This window comes from Grus americana, chromosome 2 (assembly GCF_028858705.1).
Source record: "Grus americana isolate bGruAme1 chromosome 2, bGruAme1.mat, whole genome shotgun sequence".
NCBI classification, from domain to species: Eukaryota; Metazoa; Chordata; class Aves; order Gruiformes; family Gruidae; genus Grus; species Grus americana.
This window is the reverse complement of record NC_072853.1, coordinates 4168609-4183029: the sequence shown is the minus strand read 5'-3', so window position 1 is coordinate 4183029 and position 14421 is coordinate 4168609. Positions and strand designations below refer to the sequence as shown.

The 14421-nt window shown below is 46.7% G+C and overlaps 1 long non-coding RNA gene across 1 annotated transcript in view; it reads left to right on the top strand.

Moving 5' to 3' along the window:
• The first annotated feature begins 5497 nt into the window (after nt 1-5497).
• Nucleotides 5498-14421, top strand: part of LOC129203117 (uncharacterized) — a 77167-nt gene continuing 68243 nt past the window's right edge. The window contains exon 1 of the long non-coding RNA XR_008575916.1: nt 5498-5650. This is a non-coding gene — a long non-coding RNA (uncharacterized LOC129203117). The remainder of the gene's footprint in view (nt 5651-14421) is intronic.

The following is a 14421-nucleotide window of genomic DNA, read 5'->3' as shown; positions in this document are numbered from 1 at the left end:
CATCAGCAAATTCACACCTTGCAATAGATGTCTGCTGAAAACAGAAAGAAAACTGTTACTTCCCTTGCTACTGACATTTAGGCTTTGCTGTTTGACTCCCTGCTACTTTTAAAGTGAGAAAATTATCTGTTATTCACATCAATGTTTTTAATTAAATACTCAGAGTGTGACTTTCGGTGGTGCTAGAATTAGTCTGGCAAAGCTTAGCGAAAGCTCTGGAGGGCAGAAGTCCTCCTGCTATTGCTGGTGATGGTAGGACTGACTGAGAAACCCGCTTGCAAAAAGCTCTTTATAAAAGCAAAAAATTGAAAACTGAAACAAAAAACCAAACAAACAAAAAATCCAGCACAGCGAAAAACAACTTTGCAGCTGCTCTATTTGGTTGAGTATTTTTGGTCAAATCCTTTCTTGTTAAAACAGCATGACCCCTTTTCCTTCCATGGGGATTCCCAGGCATGATGAGGAACTGCATTTGGCTCTGAGGGAATACGTTTGTTTTTCTGTATCCTTTACTGTTTGTGAATATGACAGACCCGCCTTTCTTTCAGATGTAGCAAATGCCAATAATCTGTTTTTATTTAGTTGAGAACCTGAGAGAAGTGGCTGGCAAGCTGTTCTTTGCTTACCATTTGAAATGTCACATGGCAAATTCTAGCGCTCGAGCACAATCTCAGCTTGACAGCTCTGGCAAAAGAAAAAGGGGCAACAGCGTGAGCCTCCACCACATGGCCTCAGAAGTTCTGTCAAACCCAGCTTGATCCCTCTTGCATGGGTGAGGCTGAAGGCTTGCTCTGCCTGAGAGCATAGCTTCTCAGCTGTGGGTGTAAATTCATACCAGTTTTGCTGCTGCTCTTTGGTAGGGGAACATTTGTCCACTGTACGCTGGAGGGAAAATGGAGACATTAAGAATCGATATGCAACACAACTGAGGAACACATTCAGGTCTCCTGGCAAGCCTGAATCCATCTTCAGTCAAGCCCTACCTCAATTCTCTGCATTTTAGAGAAACAGGCAGAGAGAAATGTTTCCACAATCAGGTCACTGCCTTAAGAGGATCAAACAGGCTTCATGTTAGCTGTAATTTCCTGAATTTGAATGGATTTTCAGCACAAATATCAACAATCTCCTGTGCATGTTAGCATCCTTGAGCATGTTTTTCAGCATAATGCACTGAAAAGCAATGTGGAAGGATTGTAACCTCTGCGCAGATACTAATCCCAGAGGGCTGTATTTGCCTTAGTGTTAGTGGAAAGCCTGGACATGTTTTAATGTGTGCTTGTCAAAGTGCTTTTTATTACAGCTAGGACACTTTCCTGGATCAAGCCCACGCAGCCTCCATGTTTGCAGAAAGGATGGAAATGCAATCCATACACCTGTTTTGTCTGAGTTTCTGTAATTTTTTTTTTCCATGGTCCTTCCCTACCCCTTCTGTCATTTCACTTTCAGCCAAATGCGGGTTTCTTCAAGCCGGGACACCATTAACACTGAACTGATGGAAAAAATTACTCTCCTTTTTGCCACCTGCAGACAACACTTCTCACAGCTGCTGTGTTAGAGAGGGAAGCAGCAGAAAAGTGATAATTCTGTGTTTGAAAGGTTGCAGGAGGAGCTACTCCTCCAGGGTAGGAAGTGAAACATGGATTCTTGATATGCCAGTGTTAATGTTTCAGCACTGATGCCTCCTTACCATCCACTAACTGTTTAAACTGAACAAGTCATCCACCGAGTTTCTCAGCCACTGGAGCTTGTGTCTTGACTACCTACACCTCTTCCTGTGGTGAAGCAGTTATCACATCATATTTCTCTGGGACTTCACATCTGGATGAGGTTTCCAGTCTCCAGTCCTGACACAGACAACACGGTCACTTGCACTACTAGCAACCTGGGTTTCTTCAGCATGCAGAGGTCTCAGAAGCTGCTGTGCATTGACTAGTGGATACTTTTTCTTCCTGGGAGAGATAAGAAAGTAAAAATAAATAAAAAAATTTTAAAAAAGAAAATCTATGCAATAGTTCTGATTCAGATTTTATTCTATTTTTTTAGGTTAGCTTTTCCTCCATAAGAGGCTCAAAATGGAGCACTTACCTCTTCAAGAAGAGTCATTTAACAGCTGGACCAGCACTTGGAATTCACTTGGAGGCACTGACTAATTCAGCACACGAGCGAAACTGAAGTTCACTCATACATGGTAACGCCTTTCTTTTTCCCACACTCATCAAAACCTTGTTTGCCTACTTCACAGATTCCCCAGGTATTAATAGCCAACGAAGACTTCAGAACAGAAAGAGCTGGGCTCAGAGACTAAGAAGTTGCATTTGCATGTCAGAGATATGGGGGAGGCTCTAAACGGATCACTACCGAGTGCTGCAGATAGCCTGGCTTCTTGCAACTGCCCTCCTACACAGCTGAAGCTCAGTCCTGCTTTCTCAGGCACATGGCATAGTCCAGGGCTTTTGTCTGGGCTGAGAACGTGCTTAAATCCTTGCAGGCACCACAACGTGGAATGGCGTTTTAACCACATCAGGGAAGGCAGGATGGGTCTCCTAGGGCAGGGCTTCTTCACATGCGGTCCCAGCACTACTGGTGGTCCCCAGCATGTCTGAAGGTGGTCTGCAAAATGATTGCAATTTAAAAAACAAAACCATACACATTGCATTCCCACGCCTGCAAGCCAGCAATCAGAAAGGAGATGAAGTAACAGTAATAGATAAACATTTTGAGTTTAGGTCCCAGTGACAGTTCTTTCAGTGATGCTATGGTTTTGTCCTTTTTTATGAAAGAAGGTGAATTGTTCATTCGGTTTAAGGAGGTTGGTTGGGGGCGGCTGGTTGCCCCACTTCATCTGGCACTGGAAACCTGGGCTGGTACATGCTGCAAGAACCCTGCTCGCTGCCAGAAGTTACCTGCAGCCAACCCCACATACCTATTCAAAGAACCTCATTAAAGGACATACTTGCAAAATCTTCCTTGTATGATAAGAGGCAGTGCCTACTTTCTATCTCACACCCAGGCCTCCAGACTTAGCCAGGCCTAAGGAAAGTACTACTCTGCGTAACCAGCTCTACCTGGGAGTGTAGACACATCCTAAGGACATGATACTATCGGTGTGGGGGGGAGAGGGTGTGCCCCAGGTGTCCAGCAAAGGCGAGTACTGCGACTGGCAGGCTGGTAGGGAGACAGCAATTGGAAAAGGGTGAGAAACACGGAACTCAGAAATGTTGCTGTGCCTCAGAGTAGTTTCCTCCTTGGTCTTGTGAGAAAAAAATCCACAGTGCTTCATTTCTTTCGGTTGGGGTGACTTTGCTGTTTACCCTGGGAAGGATTTTCGAAAAGTGCTGCTGAAAATCAACTGAGAGAAGGGAGCTTGCCCACCTTCATCTTAACCTTGATAATGAAGTGTCAGGATTACCAGCTGAACCTCAAATAACTTGCTCTTGCACCATTCAGAGCCAGCGGAGTCCTGAAGCTGTACATGGGGTAGATCTCTGTCCCCAGCTTTGATTTGTTCTCCTATGAGATCCGTAGGATCTCACTTGGCTAGGCATGCATTCATCCCTGTGTGGATGCTCTTTGTAGAGACAAAAGCATCTTGCTGGGATTTAGCTTACACCACTTTGGTGAAACCTAGAACTTTGGTAAAAAACCAAGCACCTGGAGCTGGATCTGGCCTTTCCAAGGAGGTTTGGTTGCATTCAGTGATGGATGTGAGGGAAATTCAGGGTTCCTGAGATGGCAGAGGCAGGAGATGAATGAATCAGTTTGCAGTTGGGAGTGTGGGAGGTTACAGGGCTGTTTTTCCCTTGCAGAAGTGCTCCCGGCAATCCACCACAGGTCTGCACTGTTCCAGGAGACAATAGCAACTGGTCTTTAAGCTAAAACTGGAGAGGTTCCTACTTTCAGTCATCATGGGCCCTGGTTTAACGCTGGTGGTGAGCAAGCTGCCTGCTAGTTTCCTCTCCGTTTCATGGAAAGTGGAGGCAGGTGAAGGTTAACTGACTTTCCCAAGGTCATGTAGGAAATTTGTAGGGCAGGACACTGGTCGTTAGGACATCCTTTCTCCAGAATATAACAAGAAATGGACCAGAGGTGCAGAGAAAGAACGGGACTTGCCCAAGGTTGCGGGATCATTCCACCTCCTGAGGCACTTGCCCTGGCAGGAAGATTATCACATGCTTCCCGTATCTCCACTGCAAGAGGTGAATGGGAAGGGGTGTGTGGGGGAAACAAGCCGGTTGCTATTAATTCAGTTGAGCTTGACTGGACATGCACAAGCGATCTGGAGAAGGAAATAGTTCTAGTTCTGTCTGGTTCAGCAGAAACTCCACCCACTGAAGCTTTCCGGCAGGAAATCAAGTTACAAACATTACATGATCTGAGCAAATTCTCATACACTGATCCTACCCTGGGGACAGGACACTTTTGTGAGCTGCTTATTGAGGCTGTAGTTTTAGATACCTTAACCCTTCCTGGAGTGTCACTCTGAGAGCATCACAGCTTCTTGTGCTGGCCAGGCTGTAGCGATCACAAGCGAGAAGAAAATGGATTTACAACTGTTGGGGTCATTCTTCATTAATAAAGAAGTCCTGAAAGCTGTCTTTATGTGGAGGAAAGAAGGGGAGGGCTGGGGAGTCTTTCTTCTACTTGCTTTTTCTACTGAAAAATTGAGATCTGTCGACAATATGTTTCCTGGAACACCCTAAAGATGACCAAAAAACGTGTGGTTTCTGGCACCAGCCTGACTGTGCAAGTGAAACCTCTCAATGGAGAAAGGAACCAAATTGTACTTGGACTGCTTCAGACTCATTGTTTTTTTATTAGCAGAAATGCCTGAAAAACAATAGGAGAAAAGCTGCCATCGTAAAAATTCAGACACCTACTGCTTCAGCTAAGGGTTAAGATAAATTGTAATCTGCATGTTTAAATGATATAATGAACCTTAAGGAAGTAAACCTTGATGCTTTCTTATAGCCCTGAAAATGAAAAAGCATAGAAAGGAAGAGAACTTTTCTTTTTACAGAATAGGAAACAAAAAAGGAGCACAGCTCATATTTTTCTCTTTAACCAATTACCAGTAATGTAGACGAATGTCTGACACTGAGAAACAAGGAAAGGTGGAAGCTGCCTGCAGCGATAGCAAGGTTTTTTTCACATGTTGGCTGTTTCTGGGGGCTTGCAGCCCCTCAGCACTCTGCTGGAGAGTGGGAAGGTGGGGATGGCTCCTGCTACCACTGCTTCCCACCAGAGCACGCGGTGTGTGCCCTGTCTCAGGTTTCCTTTTTGTTCATCTAAGAAGCAGAGCATCTCCTGATGAAGGTCACAGCTTTGATCCCCACGGCTTGCTCTTGTGTTTATGGTTGGCCATTATTAGTAACACAGGCTAGTGCATGCACTACTCTGTGCCTGCCCTTGTCTGACTGCAAGGGAGCAGGGGCAGGATAACAAAAGAGAGTATAAATAGAGTCTTTTTAAAAGCCTGTTAAATAGAAATAGACTTTTAGGGAGGAGAGAGAAAGAATGAGGCGTGTTACCATAGTAACTGCCAATGGTTTATTTAAGAAGGGCAAGGAAACAAACACCACAAAAAGGCGAAGTCAAGAGAAGTTGAAGATTGCCGAAGGAATCTGTCAGGATACGGACACAGAGGGGCCAGGTAAGAGCAGTGAGCTTCTACTAAAGCTGTGCTGAAAAAAAATCATCCTGCTTTACCTCTTGCAAAGTGGTCTGGAAAATGTTACTGTGAAATGTGCTCTTCCAGTTAGGGAAACTGTGTGTCCAGCTTTTTGGGGAGTGGAGGGTGGGGAAATGCATGAGAACAAATGTCAGCTTGGTGAAATCATCAGGAGCAAAGGGCCATGTTACCTCTGCCCAGCCTGAACCCACTTAGCGCAAAGTCCAACTTATGCTTATGGTTGTATTGATGTTAGAGGAATAGTAGAGGACATTCTCTTGTGTTGATGTTGGAGGATTTCTTTTTTATTATTATTATTTTTGTAGATCCAGAACCAAATTCCGCCTTTACATAGGTACATCTGAGAAGCAGGCACTACTGTGATTTTGATCCCGCTCCTTCATCTGGATCAAATACTTTGAAGATGTATTTTGGTTCTCTAAGTAGCTCTTGCATTTCTGTTTCCAAAGTCAGGTTGTTGCAGGAGGCAGAAGTGTTCAGGCTTCCTTACTTCTTCCTCCAAGCTCCCACTCCTTAAAGGAAGATCAAAGTAAACTTTAGTCACCGGATCAGGGACATTTTGGACTGGAAGAGATCACCTGCAGCAGAAATAAGTGGCAAAGCCATGCAGTTTGCAAGGCAATTTTGCAGGGTTCCTGGAAATGACGAAGAGATCAATTTATCAAACAGATCAGGGCTTGCGTCCTCTTTGTGTGTGTTGTAAGTCCAGGGCGAGGAGCGGGGCTACAAACTCCAGCTCAGAGCAACCTGACTTTTCAGAGGGCCAAAAGCAGAGACGTCTGAGGGCTGGCTGGAGCAGATCTGACTGGCTTTAGTGGTCAGATGTGGTTGCTGTGCAAGAATGGTTGCACTGCTCTGGCACCTGGGAGTAAGAGCTGCTCCCGATCTGTGCAGAGCTTGTCGTGTCTGAGTCAGCCATGTGGCTGGGAAGCTCTGTCTCTGTTTCTGACCTTTCCATAGCATAGTGCTGTGGAACCTCAGGTAGCTTCTCTCCACTGGATCTGCTTTTCCCACCTGTAGAGGCAAGGACCATGTTTCTGGTTTCGTGCCCTGCCTCAGAGGTATGTAGTCTGTAAACTGTCTGGGAGTGGGAATATGTTCCTGTCTGTTGGTACGGTGCTAAGCAAAGTGGGAACCTGATCAGGAGAGGGCTTTCAGGGGCTCCCACAATGTCAGCTATTAAAAAATTGGACCTGAATGTCCTTTTCTGTGTGCATCAGCAACATGGGAATCATCCTTATTGTTCCTTTTCCCCCCACAGGAAAACTCTCACTGGGTCAGGAGCAAATACCAAAGACTGAAAACGCTGGCAGCTGTGGTGGACAATAGTGCTGTGTGCCTTCCCTTATCCATCTGCTATCTTGCTTTCTCCTCAAATGTTTTTTGTGCAGATTATGTATTTCTTAGGTAGAGTGGCTGATTGTAATGATTTGCATTCATTCTCCCTGTGCTCAGGAGGCTGCATCCTGCCTGAAGACTGCCTTGTGCTAAATGCTGCACATTCACAGGACAGAAAAATGCTTTCTGCCCCAGAGAGCTCTTAACACAAGACAAGAAACAGCAGATAGAAAAGCAGGTGTGATGGTAGCTGGAAACACCACAATGGGACTGTTCCATCTCAACTTTAAAAGCTCAAAGCAACCTGAAAGTCCCTGCAGTTGAGGTGTCTTTTGCTGTTTTGTTTTTAATCTTTTAGTTTCTAAATCAGTGTAAGGATTTCCCAGTTCCTAACTCACAAGTTTGAAAACCTCAGGGCTGGTACTACTGGAAGAGTTCAAATGGCAGAGAAGCCAAGAGAGAACAAGTTTCCCTGTGAGGAGAGCTAAGAATTGCAAAAAATGTTAAGTTTCTTCTAAAAACTGCACCAGCAACTTTAACAGGGAAAGGGAAACAGCTGCAAAAGTCTCCTGCATCTCCGCAGCGGACGGCAGACACTGTGGACTTTCCCATCCTATTTGGCTTCATGATACAATGTAAAGCAATACTGTCTGTATTCACACAACAGGGCAGGAGACTTCCTGTTGGGTTTCTATCAAAAGGCTCCTTCCTCGCACTGAGCGAGAGGTAGATCTTTTTAAAATTCTGGAGTATGAACTGAAAGTCCTATTTCTCCTTAGAGTAATCAAAAAGATTGTCCTCAATTTCCTTCTCCAACACCTCTCTGCTGAATGTGTGCTTTGCAGTAGCAGTACCACAGCTCCCCCACATTACTGATCCCCTGGATGAAATCTGATGCACAGCTTGAAAGGTTGATGCCTCTGTGAGCCCATTAACACAGACATGTTTGCTGGTGGATGGAAATGATTTCATCCAAAAAGGGCCCTAGGTTACCTAACTCAGGCCAATTTTTGTGCAAAACCAAACCTGCGGGTGGCATATTTATTTTTAGCTTTTGAGATAAATTCTCTTCATTTTCTTCCCCAGAGCAAGAGGCGAATCAGAACCCAACTGCTCCACTTTCTACATTTCCCTGACCCTATGGAGAGTTATCCCATATGCCCACCCATGCATGAGAAATTCAGGGTGAGCATTTTCAGAAGGTTTCACACAGCCTTTGATGTCTCCTAGCCTGGGAAATTGGTCCCCCTCCTACTTCCCAGCTTGGAAGGTCTCACTGTGGTATCTACAAGAGATAACGCTCCCTTTCACTGCCTGCACTCTGGGCCAGTCTGACTGTTTTGCCTCTCTGCTGCGGGACTGCAAAAGGGATATTTCCCCCAGATACTCCTTACTGAGAGGCTGGCCTGCCTGCAGAACTGGGCAGTCCATGCCGCTCCTCTCCTCTCTTCTCACAGAGATTGAGTTATGCCAGGCTTTGACCTAAGTGAAACTGCTGACGGTCACAGGGATTTGACTAATCTCCTTAGGTCGCTGTGAAATTTGCGATTCCTTTTAGGGAATAGAATTTTTTTATGATTTTTTTTTTCCCTTCGGGCTAACTTGCAATGTAAAAATAAACTGAAGCCCATGGTGGGAGATTAATTTCCTCCCGAACTCAGGAAGGGCAGTCAGTCAACACAAGATCCTCCTGGCCCATCCCAGGAGGACGCTACTCCTGGATTCATTCCTGGAGACAGCTGCTGTCCGACCTTGCTGTAAGACTTCCTTCCCCAGTGCTCTCCTCCTGGCTCTGCCATAGCCCCATGGGGTCTGAGTGCAGCCCATGGGCACAGCCCAGGACATTTCCTTCCCTCCTGGCTCTGCTCTGCCCCAGAGCCGTCTGCTAGCAGTACTTCTGGGGGTGGGGAGCTGAAATGACAAAATCATAATTTCTAGTCATATTTGACCCCTCTCCTAATGAAGGGGGAAACACCATCTCCCCAGGTATCCAACTTCCAGGGGCTGATGAGTAATTTTGCCTCTATCCTTATGTCTCAAAGAACGTCTCTGCAGCCTGGCCCTGTAGCCTCCTTCCAGGGTGATTGTGTCCTTTCCATGTGGAAAACCCCACTCCTTTGGTTGTCCCCATAATTCCTGCTGCCTGCATTCTCCTGTCGTCTGTAGAACATGGGAGGGTTTGCACCATGCCTGCGATACATCTTCTAGTTGACCAGCATTAGCCCACCTTTCCTGGCTCTCCGATCCTTCCTGACCCAAATGACGTTAAAGGGCAGATTCATTATACCTTATAAACTCCTCAAACACCCTGAAAGAGTTGCAGTTTGGCATTGTGCTCTTGCACCTGAAACACTTCCAAAACACTAGATCCACCTTCCATGTGGAGATTTGTACGTGGGTCTTTGCGGCAAAGGAACCTCTGCAGACCCCTCAGTGTATATGGTTGCTGCACAATGCTAGTATTAGTCAAATAATTAAGAACTGTTTGCTCATACAAATGCCAGAGCCTGGCTCATTTTTGCTGTGCTCCAGGGGTTCTCGTTTCTAGACATGAGCAAGCTGGCAGGGGAGAAACGGTCTCTGAATGTTGGCATGAAAAGCCCCACCACAAATTCAACTGTCATTGTCCTCCTGCTTTGAAAGTTTTAAGCCCTTCAATTAGGGAGAAATGACAATACCCAGAGTGGGATTCCTTTGCTCTTATTTTGGCATGAAAAATTGAGATGTCTGACTTCAGATGAACTAGTCACCATCGGCTCGTTTTATTGACAATGCAGAGAAATAGGAAGAAGCAGAGTGTGATTCAATCTACAATACTATCCAAGAGAGGTCGAATGAATCATAGCCTGTAAAAGAAGCTGAAGCTGCGTGGCCAGACATAAGATTCTACGTTTTAGGTGTCTAAATTTAAATGAGATGAATTCCACTCCTGTGACTCAGGTGGGTCGATCGCAAAATGCGATAACAGGCTGACCATGCTGAGTAATGTGGCTCTGATTTCATAACTTACCTTCACCCCTGCCCTTTTTCCCGCTTGTGTAAAGGTGCAGCACTGTCCTGTTGATTCATTTCTTAGCCATCAGTGGCAGGACTAAGCAATGTAACATCTAGCTGATCACTGAGCACGTGCTTGTCTTCTGGGGGAACAATCATGTGGCCTTACCTTGTGCTTCCAGGTTGCTGTATTTTCTCTCCTCCAAGACAGGCATCTTTGAATAAAAGTGCTAATGGGTAAAGTAGCAGGCAAAATCTAAAGAGCTCAAGACTGTGATGCTGAGAGGTCAAGAACAAGCTGAAGGCTCATGCTAGTTGAGGAAGCTGGGGAAGAGGGCCGGGGAAAAGGGCAAGGAGGGGAACATGGTGAGGATGAGCCTGTGAACATGAGTCGTTTCAGCTGGAAAGCACCTAGCATAAAGTGACATGAGAAAACCGTGGAATCATGGAAAATGGAGCTAAAAGGTAGTCTTGGAGGCATCATGTAATGTACCCCAGCACGGGAGGTCATGCCCAGGTTTCTAATGCCAATCAAAGAGAGAGGTGATTTTGCTAGAAGTGTGTAGAGATGCTCCTGCTTGTTTCCTGATGCCTTGGATCTGTGTCCAGTGGTTCACATTGTTTATTGTGCAATGAGCAGCAATGCTGGGGATTTTATTCTCACAGTGCATTACTAGAAGTTCTTTTAAAGTTTTCCCTAGAATTCCATGGCTAGATTATCCCTAGAAATCACCAGCTGGGAAGCAGGATTAACAAGCAGTTGTGTCCTCCTCCTCTGAACCTCAAGGGCATGTCATTGACACCACATTGCTCTAGGACCCTGCCCCAGTGGGAATCTGTTTCTTGTTCCCTGTGATATGTGGCAATCCTCTACATTTGAGATCTGAAATAGATGTGCCAAACTGTGACAGGGAAAAGTGCCTTGGGCAGGACAGATTGGAGAGAGCTGGCACGGACCAGAGTCACAGGATGGCTCATGGGTACATCTCTACCTCTCTTGCTTCTTCTGATAGGGAAAGGATGACAGGGCTCAGGGCTGTGCTTCTCTCTGAGGACATGGAGAAGCTGTGCACATGCCTCTGGGGATGCAGTTCCAGCTGTGCAGCTAACATTAGCGTACAGAGCAGGCACACGACAGTGCTTGCTGTAAAGGAGAGGAGAACAGGATCTGGGTAGGTGATGGTAGTGGCAGGTAGCATTGTCCAGGAAAGGAAGATGGCTTTGCAGCTGGTACTAACCCTGACAGGCTCAAATTCAGATATAACATGCCCAGTGAGAAGCCTCTGGTAGGATGGAGATCTCTTGGTGCTGAGCAGCATGCAGAGGCACATGGGGTTGGAAGTGGCCTCTCAAGACACTGAGTCCTCTCCTGGCTAGTTCCAGCACTGTCTGTGGGTCTTGAGGTGCAGTAGAACTCCTTTGGCCACGGTCTGGGCCAGCTCCTGCCTAGAAGTCATATAGCCAAGTAAGCGCAGTCGTTTGCCTTAAGTGCTCAGTGCTAAGAGACTGGGCCTGCTGGGCTAGGAGGCTGCTCCACCCATCTCCTATTAGGACGTCCTTAAAAACCAGAAAAGGCTTGCTTCTTTCACAAAGCCTAAGAGACCTTGAATACTTTAAATCATACTAGCTACTAGTACAGCAATAATTAAATAATGGTGAATGCTCCAGAGGGATGTGCTCAGTAGCTCCACAACCTTGCTGCTAGATATTGTCCCCTCCTTTCTGCTCATAACCCTGGTGTTGCTCCAATTAACCTTTGAACTACTGAACAGATCCTCATAATCCCAAAGAGATTTCCATGCCAATCTAGTGGAGACTTTTGCCTTAAATTGCAAGCTGGTTGGGATGGGATAAACTTCCCATTTCCGCATTTTTTGTAGCTTTGAGATACTGAATGTTTGGTCTAAACATTTGTTAGGTCGTGCGTTAGCCTGTGGTGATACCTGAACTTTATCCTGAAATACATATGGGGTGAGAGGAGCATTATTCATCCCTCCATGCCATACCTGCTCACGTGGGCACACCTTGTTTTGTCAGTGGTTGCTGAAGGCACGTAGCAGTGAAGAAATTTGGATCCTGCAGGAATGGATCAACCTCGCCTGAAGCACCGATGGTTTGTGGTACTCCACACTATCAGTTTAACCTGAAATGCACTCTGTTCTCAGGGTGCTGAGATGCTGAGTGCGTCAAGAATTGAAGGCCTATTACCACATCTTGTGGTAGCCAGCAAAAGAACCAAAGCTCTCCGAAGGTTTGGGCTCTGTGTCCTAGTGCTCTACTGTGGGCTGGGTGATGTGTCTTTAAAAGGCATCAAGATCCTGATCCAACTGTGCTTGTCTAACACTGGTAAAATTTGAGTGGCTATTGCTGGGATCGCTTTGCTGTCAACGGGAGATCAGGATTTGGCCCACAGAGGAGGCTGAGAAAACCATCTCCACCTGAAGGTGTCAGCCCAGGCAGAGGAGTTCAGCTGGCAGAAGCGCCTTGACGGAGGCAGTGAGTCGCACGTAGAGATTTGGAGCAGTTCAGACCGTGCTCTCGTGTGTTTGTGTCTCCCCTCAGTTCCCACGCCTCTGCACTTCCTTGTTTAGCCCAGGCCCAGAAGCAAAACTGCTGAAATGCAAGGAGGAAAGTTATTCTCATGGTGTTTCCAGCCCAAACAGAACCAGGAGGGAGAGAGGAAATCTCATGAGAAAGCTTGACAGATTTCCAGCCCAGTCCCACTCAGGGCCATGGAGCTTCTGGTGTCTCATCTGAGCCTCCGGGTCCAGGGCTCTCACCCCATCTCCTTGCACCAGGAAGTCCCGCAGCACTGGAGTCACAGTGATACTGGTGTCCAGGACCTTCCTGCAGTACCATGGAGCTCAGCTTTACTCTGCCTCAGCCCAGATTCAGTGAGGAGCAGTGGATTTGCTGCTTGTTCCCATCATGGATGAGGATGGTGAGGCTGTGGTGACTTCTGGAAGCCAGAGATGTTCCTGGCGGCTGTAAAGGGAGACAGAGCTCCCCCATTCTAGCAGCACTGCCTTCACACTTAGGCAGGGTATTCAGGAGACAGCCAGACTTTGAGCAGGAAAGCAAGCTGAAAGTCCAGTGCTCTGCACTGGAACAGGCAATGGCACTCGACTTACAGGTCTCTTGCTTCGGATATCTCTACATCTCGCCATATGATCTATGTGGTCCATCAGAGAAAGAGGTTGGGTGTGGGGACTGTCCTGGAGCAGCTCTTTTGAATGCAGAGTCCTAGAAGTTGACATCACTGCAGCCTCTCCTGTCTTGCCGATGCTCCATCAGCTGAGGATCACAGATGAGGCCTCCCAACTGTGTGGGAGCAGAGGGTGTCAGGGGATAAGATGGATGCTGCACCCAGGCACTGTCAGACATCATGCTAGGGCATGGTAAGAGCAAGAAGCACCTTCTGGTCCTTAGATGGTGCCTGGTGATGCCAGGATGGTCAGCTCTGGGCATTGCTATCTCACCCAGTGCAACCCTAATCTCCATTGTTGCTCAGACCCTCTGGATGCCTGGTCCTGTTTGTCTTGATTCCCTTCCCAGCAGCAGTCTGTGCTGGTTAATTGCAGACTACGTTAAACCAAAAAGTGTTTCCTCATGTATTTGGCTTTAAATTTATCACCCGTTGCTGCCACTGAATGATGGTGGTAATTAGGAGTTTGCTGCGTCCCCAGCTTTTATTCTTCAATGCAGCCAATGCAGCAGCAATTAATCCTCCAGCAAACACGGAGGAGGTGAATACAGCAGTGCTGGGGACAGAGATAATCTCGGGATAATTTATAATTGCAAAGCCATGCTCGGAGTGGGAGAGACCTCTGGGAGTTGCTTTGCTTTTTGTTTCAGAGGGAAGGCTGACTGACAGAGGGTTGGCGTTGGCTGGCTTATTTGTCCTGTTGTTTGCATTGGACCATTTCCATTTTCTGGCACTGAGGGACTGGCTTTGGGATGAATTTTATCTCACTTTAGGAGAGCTGAGCAGCCTGAAGCAGATCTCAGCTGAGCAGTGGGAGAAATGCAAGCTCTGATTCCTTCCAGTTGTAACTGTGAGCAACTTGTCCCAAAGTGGCAGAGGAAAAAAAACAGCGGGGGGTGGGATTCATGTTTGTTATCTTACAGATTCCTAAAGAAGCTCCAGGAGTGATGCTCTGCCTTTTCATTGGTTGTATTAGGACCCTAGGGAGCTGGCTTTTAATGTAGGTGCTTCAGTCAAGTGTGTTTGAAATTCCCCCGAGGCCACCTTAGCACAGGTCTCAGTCACATTACCAGGTACAAAGCAGCTTGCACACGTAAACCCTTCGGGCACCCTCAGCTCAATCTTCATTGCTGTCGCATTTTTTCCCCACTTATTAGCCCAGCCTTCGTGGGAATGGTTGCCCTCCCAGAAGGAC